Here is a 20,062-nt window from a genome sequence, read left to right on the forward strand (position 1 = left end):
ACCTGATGCCAGCACAGGCATCTGACTGACCAAAATGTGCAATGAAAAGCCAGTGGTGTGTCCTGAACTGGGTGAGCATGCAAAGCAGTGTTCCTGGTGAGGGATTTTTAGGCTGGTTCATAACCAGGGAGAATTTGATGTGTGAGACACACACACAATAATGATGGAGCAGGAGATACCATCACTGGAAAAGCAATGCATAGTTTCATGTAATAACAGACACCCCTTTAAAATAATCCTCTGGGCGATTTGAACCTTGTGCTACCACATAACTCTACATAACCACCAAAATGGGGCAGAAGGGAAGGGAAAGAATCTCAGGCAGAACATGAATCTACACTCAGAATAGGAGAATATCCAAGGAAAAGCAGGACCGTGGTGAGGGGGCCCTGTGGGGCAGGGAAGGAGGGGAATGAGAAGTTAACTCTGGGCTGCTCTTGCTTTTTTATTATCTGCATGCATGTATTCAGCACGCTGAGGTTGAACTATGGGAAACTGGAGGACTTGGACAACCTGTGAGTTAGTCACAGGGGGTTTCCAACAAGCAGCAGAAATTCCAGACCTAGAAGGTGTTATTTAGGGGCCAGAGGCACAGGCTCTCTGGCAGAGACAGACGAGGGGCTGACCAGCAGCCCCCTCCCACCCGTGGCTTCTGTGTATGGGAAGGGGTCGCCAGCTCCGGGCTGACCTGGGAACAGTTTGCCTTAGATCTGGTGTCTCCAGCAGCAGTGACTTAAGTACTTTTAGTGGAGGAACAGCTCTAATGATCCTTGCTCTCCCCACTTTGGCAGTATAGAGGAGCTGTCATCAGGATTCATCGAACCTACTATTGTCCTCCCCCTCCCGCTTCAAAATGCTAAGATTTCCTGCTGCTTTCCTGTGAGCTAAATACCAAGGATTTAGGATGAGCAGAGCAGCAAATCATCTGCTGGCTTTTGCATCCTTTCTCTCCCTGTAAGCAGCGTTTCCTCCACCAGTGATTTATGTTTGGTTCCGCAGGAAAAGGAGCTGCCAGGGGAGGGTTCAGCCTTTGACACCACAGTCACCAGAGGCCTGCAGCTGAGCTCGTGCCTTGCAAGAGCAGTTGCATGGATGCCCAAAGCAACCAAGCCTACCTCCCTGTCCTCACTCCCAGCCCATTTCTCAAGGACTTCGTTGTTTTGTGCCCACTGGTTGTCCTGATGGATGTGATGGAAAGCCCTGAATGTCTCTCGTCTTTGCGTCCCTCTCCCTGAGCCTGTTCCTGACCATAATGTGTGTGAGTGTCCAAGGCACTGCCACCACATCATGGTGCCAACAGAGGTTCGAAGCTTCTAAAACCAAACCCTTTGCCTTTGGCTGCAGTGGCTGAGTGCAGAACCTAGGAGCTCTGAGATTTCTTGCAGACTCTGCCATTGCTTCCAACCCTCACCATGCTGAAGTACTTCTTATGCTGAGCTTCCTAACTCTCTGAAAAATCCTTTGAGATCTTCAAACAGAATACCATGTTGCTCTTAACTGAATGTGGCCTCCCGAAGAGAATGCAGTGAGCTTGGGCTGTATCCCGTGGTTTCAAGGGGAGCCCCTAGAATTTGGGAGTGGTAGTTGGATTTTCCATTAGTGATGGCTAATGACCTTGCTACCAAAGAAGCAGTTCTGATTTGTCCATCCAAGCAGATAACCACATCATTACATATGTTGATCATGCTCTTTTATTTCGATGAGGTGATGCAAATATTCACATATGCCCAGCCAGCTGGCAGTTTGCTAGTGTATCTGTCCAAGTGTTGGGTGGAGCAGGTAGATGATCAGCAGGGGTGGACCACCTGCAGCTCTAGATTTTCATGCAGGACTTTTGTGTCCCACCCTGAGGCTTTGCAGGTGACCTGCAGGGGACTGTGCTTGCCCAGATTTTTGTTGAGGGATGAGGGCTTTGAGATGATGCAAAGCAGCTGCTGCCAGCCTCAGTTGCTCTACAGCATTCTCTGTGAGCACCAGCTCCTGCCTTTGGGGCCATCTACCCCCAAGAAGCATCATCTCCCTTTGGTTCCCCCCAGGCTGTAGGGTGTACCCCACTGCATTGGCTGTATAGTGTAGGATTGCTGAGTAAGCAGCTCAAACTGGCTTTTGTTCGTTTTTGTAATGTCTCTCCCCCACATGCCACAGTGGTCAGGAAAAGACCCCATTGACTAGCTCAGCTTTCCTTGGGCTTGAATATTTTCAGCTAAGTATTTCACCTAACATAGCTCTGTGTAGGGTACACAGATACTTCTGCTTGTCTGCTCCGACAGGTGGTCGTGAAAAAAAAATGTTTCCTCGCTGAACTTTTATTCTGACTTGGGAAAAAAAAAAAAAGAAAAAGAAAAAAGAAAAAGAAAAAAAAAGTCTTAACTTGACTCTCCTAGGGTCTGTTTTATTTCAATAGGGAAACAACTTACTAATTAGGGTAAGACTCTTTAAGAAAATATGTTTTCTATTCCACTGATAGTCAGTTACAAGCGATAACACTGTTAAATGTAGTGCCTAATAAATCTAGAAAAACTACCCAATAAATGTAAGTAATAACAATGATTAACAATAAATTAAATGCAGAGAACTAGGAATGTACCACATTATTTTTAACTAGTCTGGTCCATCGGGTTCTTATTATTCAGTTTGTCCTCCACACCTGGAGTTTATTAGAGTGTAATACAAACTAAACAGTCCCTCAGAGAGGCCATTGGAAGGGCTTAGTATAAAACAATATACAAGTTTAATAGTGGTAACTGACCTTTTTTTCTTTTGCAAAAACGTATCTTGGTAACTTGATGCATAAGGAAATGTAGTGCTTTTTTACATAATCCTAATGGGTAATTTTATTTTTTGTTTAATTCAGATTATTTTTATTCACAAGACAGCAAGACCTATGACCAGCAGTCAGTGATCTCCAGTTCTTCTAGATATAAAATAGTTGCTCAAGAGTATTTTTCTTCCTTCACCCGTTTAAAGATCAAGCAAGAAAAAGGGTTAATGCTGTATGCTCTTCAAATGATGATAGCATATAGTTAGAAATGGCTAAACTACACCACATTCATGCCTGGCAAAAGGTTTCAAGCAGCTTAAAGTTCAGGGTTGTTCAGACTCAAGTGGCTTTTGTTTGGCACAGTGCAGAGATAAGGTTCATTTGCTGCAATATGAGTCCAGGCCTGACCTTTAAACACCTCTAAAGTTGGACTAGGGGCTTTGGCTCAAATCAGTGTATGTTTTTTTTTAAAATACATATATGTGAGTAACAACCTAATATTCACAACGATGCATATTGTTTGGAGCTGGGACTTTTAGTTAGTTTTTCAGGTTTTCAGTCCAAAATGTTGGAAAATTATCATTGTCTTTTTCTTTCTCTCTTCTTCCTCCTCCTTCCCATTTCTCTTTTGAAACCACAAGCTATGGGCAATAGTAAATCCGCAAGACAAAAGATTCTTTTCTAATTTATTTCCCTGGATTTCCATTGTTACACTTATGCCATCTAATGGACTACAGTGATTTTCTGTCCTGTTCCTACTTTTTCAAATAAAATACAGTTTAATCTTTCTGAGGATTTTAACTGTTTTAAAACTTAAAAATTGCTATAGATAAGATACATTTTCCCTACACAATGACCTGAAATATTCTGTGCTCCGTGTATTCAGTATTGCACTATCACTGCACACATACCCGTGCATTGTTTCAGACTAAAAATCCCTTTGTTTGGATGCCTTTATATTATGCTCTGAAATAGAATGGCTTGCAGACATTGACACTGCAAATTAGCCTATTTAAAAAAACAAAACAAAACAAAAAAAAACACCTCTGAGACAATTAAGGAAAATGTTAAATTCGGTGCTGTTCGGAGGTGCAAATAAGTCAACTAACATATGGTATTTGAAGCAGGGACAGAAATATTTCTTTATAGTCTACATTATCTTCAGACCTACTCATCTTGGAGGATTGGCTCCAATTCTTACTCACTCAAACAGTGATGCCAAAAACCACATACAGTTTGCTCACTGTAAGCCTTCATTTTATAATCAAAACCATTTTTATTTTGATTCACTCCCCCTTCAGTTCAAGGGATGAGAAACTATTCCTTGGTTCTGCAAAGCTCATTTTTGCTTCAAACACAGAGTTGTTTCATTGCTTGATCAAATGACCAGGAAAACACTACAAAAAATAACTAATATTTTTGGTACAAATAAAAGACAGGCACGATGGACTATGATTTTTCAGGTGGGGTTTTGTTTTGTTTTTCCTAAGTATCTCTGGCAGGAAAAAAGCCCTCAGAAGGAATAATTTTTCTGGATCCTTTTGCAAATGCAGCCAGGAAAAATGGAATTTGCTGTTGCACCAAGAGGATTTAACTTAATGGATTATAAATCCATTGGCCAATAAAGCTGGATCCATGACTCCAGTTCTCTGTATGCAATCTGCTCCATATTCCTAAAAAGTTACAATGTGATGCAAGGCATTGGCTTTGCAGAGGGTTTTGGGTTGTCCCAGCTGCGGGGTGGGCAGGGGCTCCCAGCCATGGACATGGCCACTGCTGCTTTTGGCCAGCCAGCACAAGGGTCCCCGGGGGCCAGGTGGCAGCATGTAGCCACCTCTTGCACCAATGTCCAGCCCATCGGTGTCCTCAAGACTGCTGCTTCCACCGGGACGCCTGTTGTGGGCCTTGCTGGTGTTAATGAAAAATTCACCAAAACCAGGAGAAACTTGAAGGTTCCTCGTTGCTTTTGTTGTCACTTCTCCTACCAGTAGGGAAAACGTGCTGGTTTTGTAGTACATGGATCTGCTCTCATTTACACTGATGTACCTTTATTCAAAAAGGAAATCCTGGGTTACTCCGACTTAAGGTTTGCCCCTGGGAGCCATCCCGAGTTGTTTTAACAAAGCTGTGCTCTCCAGGCTATCATTTACATAACCGGATGTCTGTCCTGCTTGATCTGTGCCCTCATCAATATGTTTAGTGCGAGAGTTATTTGATTTGAGTTATTCTGCTTTCTTTGGAATCATGGATTGATCCCGCATAAAAATTTCTGGGGAAATCAGGCAGTTCTTGTGTAGTGCTTGATTTCCACTGCACTGCAGCCCCCTAAAAACTGCAGTCTGAAGAGGAAAGGTACAGAGGCTGAGAATCAAAGAAGGCTTCCACAATAAGCTGAGACTCGAATAAAAATGCATAGACATAGGTAATGATGGCTTGGAGAGGAACTGTTCTTTTGCAATTGAATGTATTGAGCATCCAAACAAACAGCAGATTGTTTTTGGATTTCTGATTTCCTTTTTTTTTTTTCCACATAACATATCTTTTGGGAGTCAAAGCCCTATACATAATTAAGGAAGTTTCTTTTTTAACCAGATGCATTGTGATGTGTGCTCTCTAAACAAAATAAATAACCATTACAATATGAGAACTGCAGGAGCATTTTATCCCTCCCCCTCTCCCTCCACTTTGAATTCTCTCTGTGGAAAATCAGACGCCATACCCACTGCCTCCTAAGAGCAGACTGTGATCTTGCAGTCTCCTGCATCCCAGGAGCCGGGGTGCTGGCAGGCAGGCAGCAGAGAAGCCCAGCTCTGGAAGGAACAAAGAGCACATGGAGGCAGGAGGGTGGGCTGGGGACTGGGAAGCCCAAGCATCCCCGGCTGCCCTCCTCCCCGGTCCATGTGTTGGCACGGGAGTGATTTCTCCTTATTGATTCCTGCCCTCTCTCACGTGCATGTCTCGTGGGGATGTTTTTGCTCTGCTCGTGTTTATGCTTTTCTTTGGGGACCTGTTGGAGAAAAGTGAGAGCCAGGAGGGATATGTAGTTATTGTGTGACTGGGTTGGCATTTAGGAGGCATAAGCATGAGAGAATCTGTCTCACAGGCACAACCCTGCCCAGGTCGAGGACCTCTGGTGCCCTAAGTACTCTTTGAAATCACTGGCTCTCAAAAAGTGATTTAATGGTGCAAGCAACAGGCTGTGATAAAGACGCAGGGTGGCAGGTCCCACACTAGTAAGGAGAAACAGAAGTGCTACTATGACACTGGTTGTGCAGGACTGATTGTAGCCATGCTTATGGGAAAAGGGGCTAGCTGTGCACTTCTGTTGCTGTGCTCCGGCACAATCTGTGGGTCTGAGGAATAAATATGACATTTTAGAGAGAGATGAAAAGCCTGGAAACAAATTGCTGCTGATACAAATGAACAAAAAACCTACACAGGTTGAACGGGGACTGCCTAGAGGCAAAGCACTTCTGAAAATCAAGCTATTTGCTCAGGCGTTTTGGAAAATCCTGCTGTCCTTCATGTGTCAGAGGCTGGGAGAAGGCGGGTGGCTAAGGAATGCAGGGCCCCCGGGATTCCCTTCTCCGTGTAGGCAATGTCGAATTGTATTTTTTTTTCCTGAGGTATTTACATGGAGAGTTCCTACCCCATGTTTAAGGAAGAAAAATCCACAAAACGTTTAAATTCACCCTGGGGCAAAGACTCTGCTCTTGGACTTGCCAGACGTCTGGCTCCCATCCAGGCAGTCTGACTAGCAGGCCAGGCTTTTAGGGAAGAAAGCAACCCTTGGGGGTGAGCAGGTAGGCGGGCTGCTCACAGCCTCTCCTGTGGGGCATGGGGTGGCAGGGACAGATGGATATTTGCGGCTGCACCAGGAAGGCACTTCTGCCAGAGCCTCAGCATGGGTGCAGTGCTCTGGTAGCTGGAGTGGCTGGTGGCCACCAGAGAGCAGTCCATGGGATGGAGAGAGGAAGGTCCATTTCCTTCCATGGCATTCATTTATCAAGATTAATTTTTCATGTCAGGAGTTCTCCGCCCTCACTGAGCGGGATGTCTGCATCCTACCACGCTGACCCAACGCCTTCATCCTTCTCTTTGGCTGCAAACAGTGAGATGCCCAGCTGCAGCTAGACGAGATGTGCAGAGGTCCCCGACATTTCACATTCACAAGACCTGGGGAGATGCGGTGTCAGGAAAGAGTGGCAGTGTCAGGCCTTCGGTGTTTCCCATCCCCAGTCTGGTCCCTTGGTTTTCTGGTGGTCTCAGCTGGACCAGAGAGCTCCAGAGCCCCCTCAGCTATAGCAGACTTGCTGGTGATGCCCCTTATCCTTTTTCTGAATGACGTTATTTCAGCATCTGGGCTACAGACCCTCTCTGGAAGCTGTGTCCAAGGCCAGTGCTGTGGGCTGGCATGATCTGCTAGGAAATACTTGGAACCTTCCAGCTTTGAAGCAATGAGGAGGTGAAGGCACACCTCTTCCAACCCTTTTCCCCACAGTTTTTCGCAGAAGTGTCAGGGTGACATCAGGGCCAGCGTAAGCCAATGTGCTCATTCGTGCCAAGCCAGGAGACTCTCAACTCTACCAGCTTTGAGGCTTTTTGAGGGACAGAGAGATCCTCAGATGAAATCCTATAGTTCAAAATGATTATTGTTATAGCTAATGGGAAAGCAGTTTATATGAAACACTCTGTTCTCTCCGTGTCCCGCGCTTCTACGGGACATGCTGGATAACTGGTACCATAAAAGTGTGCTTTTGGCAGGATTCAGACGGCAATAAAGTTATGCACTTTAGATTGCAGCTAGAAGAGAGAAGGGGGAGAAAGAAAATTCCTTTGAAAATTATAATTTCAACATGATAAAGTTGGCTGAAGAAGTGCAGCAACAGATAAAAATCAGCTTTGGTAAAAGGCTGTGACCATTCAATAAAACAATGAAACATTGAAATGTGCAGAAAGTGTTTTACCGTGAATTAAAAGTGCAGAGAGTCCATCAGTGAGCAGCAGTTAGCTAATGAGAAAAGCAGATGCATGCATTTAGGAAATGTAAAGAAAATGTAAACCTTGTAAATTTTTATGTATTGCCCCTTGCACCAAAATATGAAAACCAGTTTAAAAAAAAAAAAAAAGAAAGTAACCCAAAACAACAAAAAAGCAACCACCACGTATGTCCATAAAAGAACTAGGAGAGCTAGCAAAAAGATAAACAAAAAGATCTTTAAAAAAAAAAAAAGAAGAAGAAGAAGAAGAAGAAGAAGAAGAAGAAGAAAAAGAAACTATTGATATACTGAGAAGAGAAATAGTGAGACATAGAAAAATACTCATTTTTGATTCTCCTGAACATATTTTTTTATTCCCCAGTTATAAAACAGATTTTTTCCAGCTCCTTTTGGCAAGTTCAATCTGCTGGAAATATTGAATAATGGATGTGTTCTATAGGTACATCCTCAGAAGGACACCTAGACATGATGAAGACAGTTTTATCAACTGTCTATTGAAGTCTACAGGTAAGTGTTTGCCCTAGAGCCACCCAAAAATCCAGAGTGGCCTCTGGAAGAGTAAAAATCTAGGGTCCTAGATTTTCATAGCTTGTTCACCATTTTAAGAAAATTCCCTTGGAAGGTACAATGCTAGAAAATCCAATCTACAAATACGCCTTCAGGATAGACAAGAGAGTGCTTTTAAATCTAAGTCAGCAGTTGGCTAGACCGATTTAAAAGAAAAATACATGTGCTGTGTGGAAGCAATATTAATACAATCCAGCTTATGAAAGTCTTGGTCTGTGAGGTAATTTTGCAGGATAACTTTTTGAAAAATGCATCAAATTCTTTCCTTCTTAATGGTGATTATTAGCACCGCTGCTACCCATTTTTGGGAAACTAAACTTCTCTCTCCTTGGCGCAGGTGAGAACCTCCTTGAGGTGGGCACACCGATGTGCTCAGCAGAGCACGAACACCATCTGAGCTCAGGCACTGGCTCGAGCACTGGTGTGCAATGTGCTTGAATGTTTGACTGGGTGAAACGGTTTGAAACATGCCTGGCCAAACTCAGTGTCATCCCCTTTCTGTCAGGATCTCCCTGATACTAAAGCACATTCATCTCTGAGGTGCCATCAGGTGGGATCCCATGGAGGTTGGCTCGAAGGAACTGCAGGACTGGCCGATGGACCCTCAGTTTTGCCAGCTGTGCAGAGTGCCTTCAAACAGCCCCTTCTCCATAAAATAGCTATCACCCCCAGCTCATGCAGACATGCTCGGCTCTGCCAGGTTCCCCGCAGGGGCCTTAAGACATGTAGAGCTCTCAGCCCCTCCTGACCAACCTCCAGGTCTTCCCGGGGTGCTGGGGGCTGCTGGCTGGGCAGCTCTCTGGGAGAGGATTGGGTTCTCTGGTTGTCGTGCAGGAACCACGTAATAGTCCCAGGACTGCAGAGATCTCAACTTAAAAAGCAGGGGGCTAGCGTGATCGAGACCACTTTTAATTTGAAGCAGGCATCTGTAAATCACATAACTCTGTGGATGTCAAATCTGGCCTAGAGGACATACATCTACCTCCCTTTCTATATAATATACAGTAGCAGTTAACTGTAATGAGTGGTAATATAACTCAAGTGCCAAAGGGATTAGACATAGAGGGTTCTGCATAAAACACGATACTCAGGGTTTCTCCCTTCTTTTTCTTTTTCTTCTTCTTCTTCTTTCTCTTTTTATTTATTTATTTATTTATTTTATTTTAATGTGGAGGGCTGGGGCGTTTACATTTAATCCCGTTGTTGTATATAAATTGCATTATTTTCAGTCTATAAAATTTATATTCCTCTTCAATTAGATTACAGCTAGACCAAAAAGAGGGGATTCTGCTCTGCGAATGCCATTCCAGTTCCGACACAGCACAGGCAATTGTCACCTCCTTCTTTCCTTCCCCTCCTGCCCCCTGCGTCTTTTCTTAACTCGGCTGTGCTGTAGCACTTGATCAATTGCAACAGCACTAAAAAAAAAAAAAAAAAGTTAGTCATACATGATCAGCAAAATGGCCCAAATGATGTCATCCATCAAGATGGACATCGCAATTTGCCAACTATTTTCTCATAAATCAAATCATAGTCCCTCAAGGAAGAAGAGCAGCACATGAAGAGCCAACATGGCAGCAGTTATCGGCAGACTGAGAGAAATGCTCCCTCAAGTATACAGTAATTATTTTTACTCGATGGGAAATAAAGAGGGGAGAGATGGTAGTGTAGAACTGGAGAGTGTCTGCCTCACTTCATTACTATTCCCTAGGCAAGGGGCGCAACATATGCTTTTCATTGTGAAGCCAATAATTTTGAATCTTGGGACAGGTGAAAACTTAAATGACATTTGCAAACCTTGATTTATTTCCCTGCTTAACTCTGGAACATGCTTTAGATTTAGCTCTATAAGTTTCCATAGATTAGTGGCCAGTGTCACTGTATTTGCAGTGACCTTTAGCAAGTCTTCCCCTTTCTGTATCAGTTAATTAAATATTTTGTGTACTAATAATGCCTTACTGAAACCATCCCTGCTTTCTTTTTGTGTACATGTATGAAACAACAGGGGATAGCATGAACATTTTAATTTTTTATTGAGATTCTCTCTTGCATGTTTTTTCCTCTCTTCCCTTCTCTCTCCCTGCTTTTCCCCTCCCATGTGCGATTTTACTTGCTGGAAATCTCATTAAAAGTTATTTATGAGCTGCTAGTGATCCCGTAAGGATTACACCTAATTCAGCCTGTAAAGCTTTTGAGTTACATTGCTTCCCAGGAATAGTCCCTACAGCAAGAAGGACCACCTTTCCCATTGTTTGACTTTTGTTATCATTAGTATAAATACTTCATGAGAGGTTCCTTGCAATTGCAGAATGGATCACTGACAGGCATGAAGTGCCATTTGGTGTGTTAAGATTTTGCTTCCTAATTCTTTGGTTCATCCCATTTTATAGGTGGGGAAACTAATGATTCATAAAGGTGACATCATTTGTGCAAGACTCACAGAAAGTGTCAAGAAAAGACTGTGTTTCCTTGAAAACAGCCAGAGGTTAATAATATTAGGGCCTAGAGTTGTATTTGCTAATCAAATTAAATCTGCTAGTGAAACATCAGAGGAGCCACAGATCCAAGAAAAACATTCTTCATCTCTCTAAAAGTGAAGACTTTCCTCCTTTCTTAGCCTCTAATTTTATTGGCAGGCTGTATTTTTTTTGAATTATTTCAGAGTGACAGTGAAAATGTGACTAATATGTTCAGAATATCACATACAGCATCAGATATCTTTTCTTTTTTTTTTTTTTTTTTTTTTTCCCTGAAGACTTGGGACTTGATGCTTCTTTGTCTTAGCTCATTTTACCACTTGGGTTACTATCATTATAATAATAAAAAGAAAATGAATATTGGCTTCTTATTTTCCTCCAGTAGGTGGATAAGATAAGGAAGAAGAAGAAGTTAAACGACCTGCCCAGTGTCAAAATTATCAGAATTAGTAAAATAAATGAGAATGAATATAGTTTCCCACAAGACCACACAGCCACCTCATTGTGCTGAGATGCTGGAAAGGGAACATGCAGCAATGAGAGCAGAAGAGCTTTCCTAGGGATTAGGGTCTGGCCACAGAGGCATCAGAGCGTTTGGGCATCTGATTCACTTCATCGTGAATAAGCATCTGCTAAACTTCAGCATTTACAGCTCTCCAGCCAAACTGGGCTGGTTTACAGTTCTAGAGACTGCAAGCACAGTAAGAGATGGTCTCTGCTCCAATGAGAGAGGAAGCAGGAGCAAAAGGGGAGTGTTATCCTCTTCCTTTACAGATTTCAAGTGAAGAGGCTATAAATACCCTAACTAAGGTAAGTGAAGTTGTCTGCCATGGAGCTGAGAACTGAACCTCTGTCTCAAATCCAAGTCCTGACCTGTAGCCACATAAAGCCTGTCCTTCCTCCTACCTCTGCTAATTGGTTTACCCTGACCACCTGGTGAACATCAAAACCCTCCCCAGGTCAGCTGTTCAATAAAGGGAGAAATTTCAAGGCAGGGGAAATAGCTCACTTGGGATGTAGCAGGTTTTGTTTCATCAGCTGTCAGGCAGAACTGCTGCTTTTGTTTGAAGGAGGGGTGAAGAAAGGAAGTAAGCGAGATGAAATCCATGTTATTTCCCAACTGGTCAGGGCAAAGTAGGAGGCAGACAAAGACTAACATGACCTGGCCCATTCACCTTGCTTTTGAGGGTGGTCCTCTGCTGATCACCACTGTGCAGTCCTGGGGCTCCTCTCCTTATTCTTACCCAGCTGATGTCCAGGAACTACTGCAAGACACAGAGCACGGTGTGTAACACCTTAAACAAACAAACAACAGCGACGATGAACACCAAAAAACACAGAAAACCTTTGTTTTGCTCAAGGCAGTAAGGAAGACGAGGAGGGGAGAAGACAGAAAGTAGACCCTTAATTGGGGATTCGCAATCCAGTTGATAGAAGCCATGAAACAATGCTATAAAAAGTCTCTCTAGGGAATTGCTAATAAAAGAATAAATATTTTAAAACATGTCTTGTGCTTAATTAATTGTATAACTCAAGAACAAAGACTACATTTCTTCAAAGTTCTCAGTTTTCCCTCTCATGTAGTACAAAATCAGCACTCAGACTCGTAGTTCACTCTTACTGGAGTACCACTTGGCGCCATTCCACTTGTAATTGGATTTCCAACTTTTCAAAATAATTTACCTTAAAAAAATAATATTTATTTTCCTCTAGGCTACCAGGAGCTAATAAAAAGAGAATATTTCCCCCGTTCTCTCCAAATTGCTTCGAAATCACATACATTTGATTAAGCAAACAAGCAAAATGATTAACTGTATCTTTGCAAAAGCCACTGCGCAGCGCCTGTGACTGGCTTTATGATCCAGGTTTGAGGGCAGCAAAATGTTGTTTGTTCTCACCAGGGGAGAGGCTGCCTTGTCTAGTGGTTGAGGCAGGACACTGGGAACTCCTCCTCCCAGGTTCTCTGCAGCTCTTGTCTTTGATTTGCCACAGGGAGCTCACTTTGGCATCGACTTTGCAAGCCCTTAAGCAGCTAGGGAGAAGGGGCTGTCAGGTGAGGCCAAGTGAGACCTGGAATGACTAAATGGTGATGGTCTCAGGCTGAGGAAGGAGACATGGGAGATTCCAGGGTGAGCTTTGGTGTCTCCCTACCAGGAATTACATAATGGGACACAGTAGATCGATGCTGATACCTATGGTGGTCCCCACTGCCATGGTAGCTAAGGTCTTATGTTTTTGATTATAGGGAAATCTGCATGGCAAGCTGTCTCTTTCCATAAACATAGCAGGCTGTGTAACTGCAGCTCTGCTCTACCTCTCCGAGTAACAAATAGTGACTGGCAGAAAATAACAGTCTTTATTTCTGGAAAGTGACTGATTTTTACCTATTCCTCCATTGCTTCCTTGAGCAGGCACCGGAAACTGTAGCTGAAGCACATGAAAGCCACCTCACTCTGTCTCTCTGAGCATCACATTTCGCCTGCCGTGCCGGATACACAGCAAACAGCTTCACCTGCCTCGGGACCAGCCACCAGCAAACTGACATAGCCACCAGCACTGCTAGGAAGTCATAATGCTCAGACAAGGGAAACGGCTTGTAAGGCTAAAGAGGAATTGTCACCTGTGCAAGCCGCCTACCAAGGGCAGCGTCAAGCAGAAACAAATAAAAATCCACCACTGCTGCAGAAACAGTGCTATTAAAACAGGGATGACATTTTGTTTGGGTTAATGCATTTTCTTCTTGTGGTTTCGAGGACCTGTCAAATGATAAACATATCACTTTGGGTTATCTGGTGTGACATAAACATTTCACCTCAAGGGAACATTATTACCAGTTGTACCAACAACACATTTTTGAGGCCACAGTGGAGACGTGGTTGGCTCCACAGCAGACTAGATGTCCTTCTTGGTTCTGGGCATATCTACAGGAGAGTGAGAGTAAATGCTCCTGCTGCAAAAGCTCGGCCTAGAGCCTGCCACTTACCCCAGGAGCCGCTGCTCCAGCTGGGTCTGTGGGCTCCCAGCAGTTAGGCAGAAGCCCAAAGTCCTTGAATTACATCCAGATACAATTACCAGCTGGAAAAAAAGTGAGCATGCCAAGAATATACAGAGGTGTGGAAGCTACTAAAAAAAGGGGGAAAAGGATCAAAAAGGAAAAAAGTTCTCTTTCTGAAAAAAAAAAAAAAAAAAAAAAAAAAAAGCAGGTAAGAGGTTTTCATGTGAATAACACCCGCTAGTTCTGCGTGCTACAGACGTCTCTCCCAGCTTCCTGAGAGTCCTGCATGGCCTGCAGCACATTTCCTGGTTCTGGTCCAGTCAAGTTCCAAGCGAGTCAGGCTGAAATCTGCTTAAAATTTCCCTTTTCTCATTTCCTATGGCTCCACAAGAGTCTGCTCTCCACAAGATATCTTCAGTAATTCCAGTCCCTCCTGCCTACCCCACGCATGCTCTGCTCAAATTAAAGCAAGCGTTGGGGGAGGCAGTAAGAGGAGAAAATTTCCTTCAGTATCCGTAATTCATCTCCTTCTTAGCCAAGTGAAACACAAATGATAATCCCCTACATTTCGTTTATAAAATGGGTTTCCACAGCTATGGAAAGCTGAAGTTGCTATTGTTGTTGCTTTTCATCTCATTTCCACCAGGTCTTCAGTCTCTCCTGCCGACTTGACACCCTAAAACGAATGTGTAATTTGATTGCAGTCAGGCTAGTCATGGATAAGAACTTCCTCCCGGTGCTATGATTTCTTTGCATTTATGTTCCTAACGTCTATTTGCCAATTTTTTTATTCAGTGCCATGTTCTACTCCAACTACTCTTAGTTTTCTGCCTATTATCACTCCTAAACTTCTTTTATCTCTCTTGGCTTCTTCTTTCCATTAAATATTACTAGCACTGGAATATTTTTCTTTCAGATCTTGCATTTCTTCTACTTGAATCTAATTGTACTGTGGTTTTAATATTTGGCTTGACAGGAACACAATTTCCTCAGTTCGCAGGATGAAATTGGTTCTGTTTTATTGATAACTCAGTTCTTTTCTACTATCAAATAATTGTTGTGCTTTCTTGTTTGGTACAACTGCTCAACCACTTTGCACTGGCAATAACTAACAGTGAGAAAGTACTGGTAAATGAAGTGGAAAAATAGTGGTTAAAAAGTCACCTTGCCAATCAATTCTCAAAAAAAAAAAATTAAGTTTGTACCTATATTCACATTAACTAAGGTGTGCTAAAGACAAAAGTCAAATAGGCAATGGTTTAGTTTCTTTAGCTTTTAAAAATGCATTTATTTATTTATTTTTTTAATATAGATGGTTCTAGCCTTAAACAATCCTTTTGGTCAAAAACTTCAAATTTTCAGGGAGCAGAAGAAAAAACTCGGGGTTATAAGCACAGTTTCTGTACACAAGTGTACACCTATCCACATACACACATATATTTACTCTGGGCATAGTTTTCTGAGCATCTGTTGCAGTACAGCAGGGCCAATTACGCTCTGGTTCTGCCTGGGCGGAGAGGGGCTGCGCACAGTATGTTTTTCCAGCAGCCGTGCCAGTTAGCAAGCAGGATTCCTCTGCTTTTCTCCTACCTCTGTTTGTTTTTTATCAAGCTGAACAACAATTGTATTCAGCTGCTGTTTTGCATGTAAAATAATCTTTGCACGGATGACTGCAGGTCAGTCTTTTCCTTTTGCCATAATTTTAACGTTACGTGGTAAGCATGCATTTCATCACCTCAGCATGTTCTGCACTCTGAAATATTTTCCACTCACCCAGGGTGGAGGACACAAGCCTTGCTGTCACTGTGTGCCATGTTTAGGATGTCACTAATGCGCTCCTCTCTTTGCAAAGAGGCTTTTTTGGGGGCCGTTGGGTTCAGCTCAATCCTGGGGGACCTGCTGTGTCCATCAGGTTGTGAAGAGGTGCCCTCGTGTTCAGGCATTAGATGTTCACGTGTTGGGATGCAGCAGCTACAGGCATCACCCCAGGCCTCATCCCAGAGGATCTGAGTTTTTGCATTCTCACAAGCGATGGCAAGGCAGTCACAGATCTGGGTATTTTGGGTGGAAGGACACAACACTATAATACTCACGTGTGTGTGTCCGCACCTCTGAAGGGACAGCAAGCAAAGAGCAGGTGGGCGATGTGGCAAAGGAAAATGGGAATTTTCAGGTGGGAAACCATTCCTCAGGGGCTTCTGTGCCCACACCAGCTCCAGCGCTGGCTGAGGGACACTTGGAGCTGGCCATTGCCACCTCTGCTTACTGCAGAGGGTTGCTGAGTTTGAGTCCAGGCCAAGGTTAGCGCACCCCTCACACCTCCTTCACGGGCAGAGGAAGAGACTCACGTGTGGAAAGAACAGCAGAGTTCTTAAAAAAAAAAAAAAAAAAAAAAAAAAAGTCTAGGGCAGTGGAAACCTCTTAATTCATTTATTTGCATGACTAATCAGCTGTGCTTTCCACTCACTCCCCACGCAGCTAAGCTTATACTATTTATTTTCCACATCGCTGCGTTTAAATTCAAGTGTGGGAGAGGAGAATGTGGGCCCTTTCATTTGTTCAGCACATTTATAAAAGGCACAGGAATGAACATGTGGCATCCAAGGAACACCTGGCAGTGCAAGCAGGGAGAGCCAGCTGTTGCCTGTGCGATTGGAATTACAAATTCACACCGCCCAGCCTCTTCCTACCATGCCCGCGCCGCTCAGGGAAGCGGGGAAGTTAGCTCTGGGTGCATGTGCTGGAGAAGAATCAGCCAAAGACGATGCTGGTGCTATCTGCTAAAAAAAGAAATCTCCTTGACTTTTCCTGTAAGAAGTGGTGGTTTTTAGACCAGCTGTGCCTGCAGCTCCCGGTTGCTACAGAATTCTGTCTGCGCCAGACGAGTCTTTCCTGCAGGGTATGCGACTTTCAACAACTTTGTGCTTCCAAGTTGAACCCTCTTCGTTCCTGCCTTCCCTCCAGCTGATCCATGTGGAATCCTTCTTGCTTGAGTTCATAGGTCTCTCTTCTTCTCCTCTGGCTTGTTTAGCTGCTGAGTTATTGAAGACCATGGGTAATAAAAGATGCCTGTGTTACCTTCCCCTTGCACAACCGGTACTTGAAGGCATCGGCCAGGAATCCTCTGCATTAAAAAAAATAGGGAAGCTGCAGACCAAAGGCAGCTTGAACACACATATTGTACCTAAATGAAAATAGAGTCAGAGCCACCACTTGAGAATGTGCAAGTCAATAAAGTTTTATAAAAGAAGCCCATAAAGTTGCCATGGAAGTTTAACCATTGCGGAGAGCTGGGTGAGTGCAACTCACTGGAGCTGGAGGAGGACCTTGAGCAGTGTTCCTTTTATCTCCCACGCCAGGATCCTTTATTTAAAACACATGGAGGAAGCTAAGGTTTGTGCTGAGGGACTGTGGTTAAAAAAAAAAAAAAAGGCAAAAAAAAAAAGCTCACATGCACACACATACACATACACGTATGAACCCAAACAGATGTGAAGAAATTAAGACAGACTGACAGACAGGGTTGCACTCGTGGTAAAGCACACTTCAAGAAGCGAAGGACAGAGGGGCCTGGCTCCCCGGTGGCAGCTGATGGACACGAGCACTTGAGCAGTTCACAGCTGCTCGGCTGTCCCTGTCGTGAGACTTGCAGGGCGCTCTCAGCCAGCCACCAGGCTCACCGGTCAGGGGTCGTGACCCGGTGATTTACCAAAGCATGATCAACTCACACGAATTATTGGCGTAAGAGAGCCCTGACAGCTTCAATATGATGAGCAATGAGAGCAATCGTCTGTGACGTGTGAGGCCGGGGACAGCATCGCTCCGTGCTGCAGCAGCAGTGGCGGTGGCAGTGTCCCCACAGCCAGTGCCACCTTCCTCTCCCTGTGGCTGGGGACAAACCAGGCCCAGGGTAACGTGGGGCAGAGCATCTTCTCAGGGCAGGTGCAGCCAAGCAGGTTAAAAAGTGTTTGAAGGGATGGATATATTTTTTTTCCTCTCTGCTGTTGCACTCAGGGCTTGTGTGAAGAGATGTTGATGAATGGGGGCTTTAAATGAGATGGGATGCACTGGGGAATTCAGAGCTAGGAAAATCCTGGAGCTGGTGGTGTTTGTGTGGTTTAATCAAACGGACGAACCAGCCTCTTCGAGTCATCTTTGGGGGCCGTTGTCAAAATGTTTTTTTTTTTCCTTTTTTTTTTTTTTCCTAGCTTCATTCACATTGGAAAAAATTTGCCTGGGGTGAGATGGGAAAATTATAGCTGCTGGGCATTTTGCCTTGATCCATCAATTCCCCTTAATGGTCCGTGCGATTCAGATTGGGACAGAGGCAGCCGAAAGGATGCATCCCTTCAGCGGGGTCTGCTGAGGGGCTGGGGAAGGTGAGTGTGAGTGTGTGTGAGTGTGTGTATGAGTGTGTGTGAGCATGTGCATGTGCAGGGGGAGGAGGGGAGCCCCTCGGATGCTGACCCTCCGTGTGAGTGCTGTCCTGGCTGTGGCACAGCCACGGAGCCACCCAGGCTGCAACAAATGCACAGACCAGGAGCATCGCCACCACTTCACTGGGTGTTTTATTCACAGTGGGCACAGTCTGGCACAGTCTGCCAGCCTGCTGCCGTGTTTATTTGAGTCCATGTGTTCTGCTTTTGGGAAAGAGAGGCTCAAAATAAGTGTAATGCCAACTAGTTTTAATTTCTTACTAAAAAAACTTCAGAACATTTATTTCACAGCCACCACATTGACCACGATGTATGAGCTAGCAGAGATGAAAAGTCATTTTTTTCATCTGTCTTTACTATAATAACCTTTTTAATATATCTTCTATATATATGAAAAGGGCAGAAAAAGACGATGTTTTAAAATATATATGTCTAACCTTGGGTTTAAACCAAACAAAATAGTATTTAAAGAAACATTGAATAAATTATTTATTACCCTGGTCAATGGTTGCAGAAATGCAGTTTATATAAACACATTACAATCCCAGCCATTCTAAGTACTGGGTTTAGAAAAAACACAAACTTCTTAATGCAATTTTAATAAACCTTAAAAAAAAATAAAAAATAAAAAAAAAATCATGCTCTTGTTTCAAGCTGAATAGTTTGCTGTTTCTGAATAATAATCATTCAAGACTTAAATCTAACCACAAGAGTTTAGTGCACAGATGAAATATACTTGCTGGAAAACCCTTAAGAAATAGATGTTTGATTCAGGATCTGAGTCAGTAAAACAAGATGTGATGGTTTAGTGGGACTGGTGCTAAATAATAGAAAATGAGGACAACCAATCTAATGAGAAGAGGTGTGACTTTTAGGAGGATTAATTAATAAATTAATAGCTGTGTGCACGGATGGAGTGCAAACAAGTCAAAAGCAGATCATTATTCCCTTAAATGAATACGATGAGCAGAGCCCTCCAAATGGAAGCTGAGCTGTTTGTGCTGTCGTAATGGCAGTGTGTGAGTGGATGGATGGACAGATGGATGGATGGATGGATGGACGGATGGATGGATGGATGGGGAGAAAGATACGTGTGCGGGGTGAGCAGGCAAACGCATGCAGGCACACACACATTTATATAAAGCGGATTCTTCAAATGTATCTTTTATTGCTCTCCAAGGGTCAGACTGTAATATTCCAACATTTAATCGTATTTTTGCCTCACATAAAATCTTATTGTGTTTTAGTGAGTGAGTCATGGTATATGAAATCGTACTAGATTCAGCTATGCTACATCAGGAATAGTTAAAGATCACTCCTCTTCCACACAGCATTTTTATTGCTGGAGGTAGTCATGGCTTGTTCTAAAATAAATTAAACAACCCTTTTGTCAAAAACTGCTGATTTCTTGCCATCAAGGCTTTCTACGGAAAATGTTTATGGTTTTGCATTTTTAATTAAATAGTTTTTTTAATTGTTGGAACATAAGTTTCAAAACAAAAAAAATCCAGTTTTTCAGTTCAAAACAAGATTGTTTGAAATGTACGTTAATTAGCATACAAAAATAACAATCTGAGTACCAAAATGAAATGTCTTGGAATGATCAAAACATAAACAGGTTTTCACAGCCCTGAAGTGATATAATTTTTTTTTTTTTTTTTTTGCTTTACAGAAGTTTTCAGGCTTTTCATTATTTGTCAAAAAGTGCAAAAAAAAATATTTTTAAATACACAGGAGATTAGGGGAACAGTATTTTGCCCAATTTGAGAGTACTGCTCATAATAAGTAAGAGTATCAGAGTCTGACCAGAATAAATGAATAAATGC

The sequence above is a fragment of the Cygnus olor genome, chromosome 7 (genome assembly GCF_009769625.2).
Source record: "Cygnus olor isolate bCygOlo1 chromosome 7, bCygOlo1.pri.v2, whole genome shotgun sequence".
In the NCBI taxonomy this organism is placed as follows: domain Eukaryota; kingdom Metazoa; phylum Chordata; class Aves; order Anseriformes; family Anatidae; genus Cygnus; species Cygnus olor.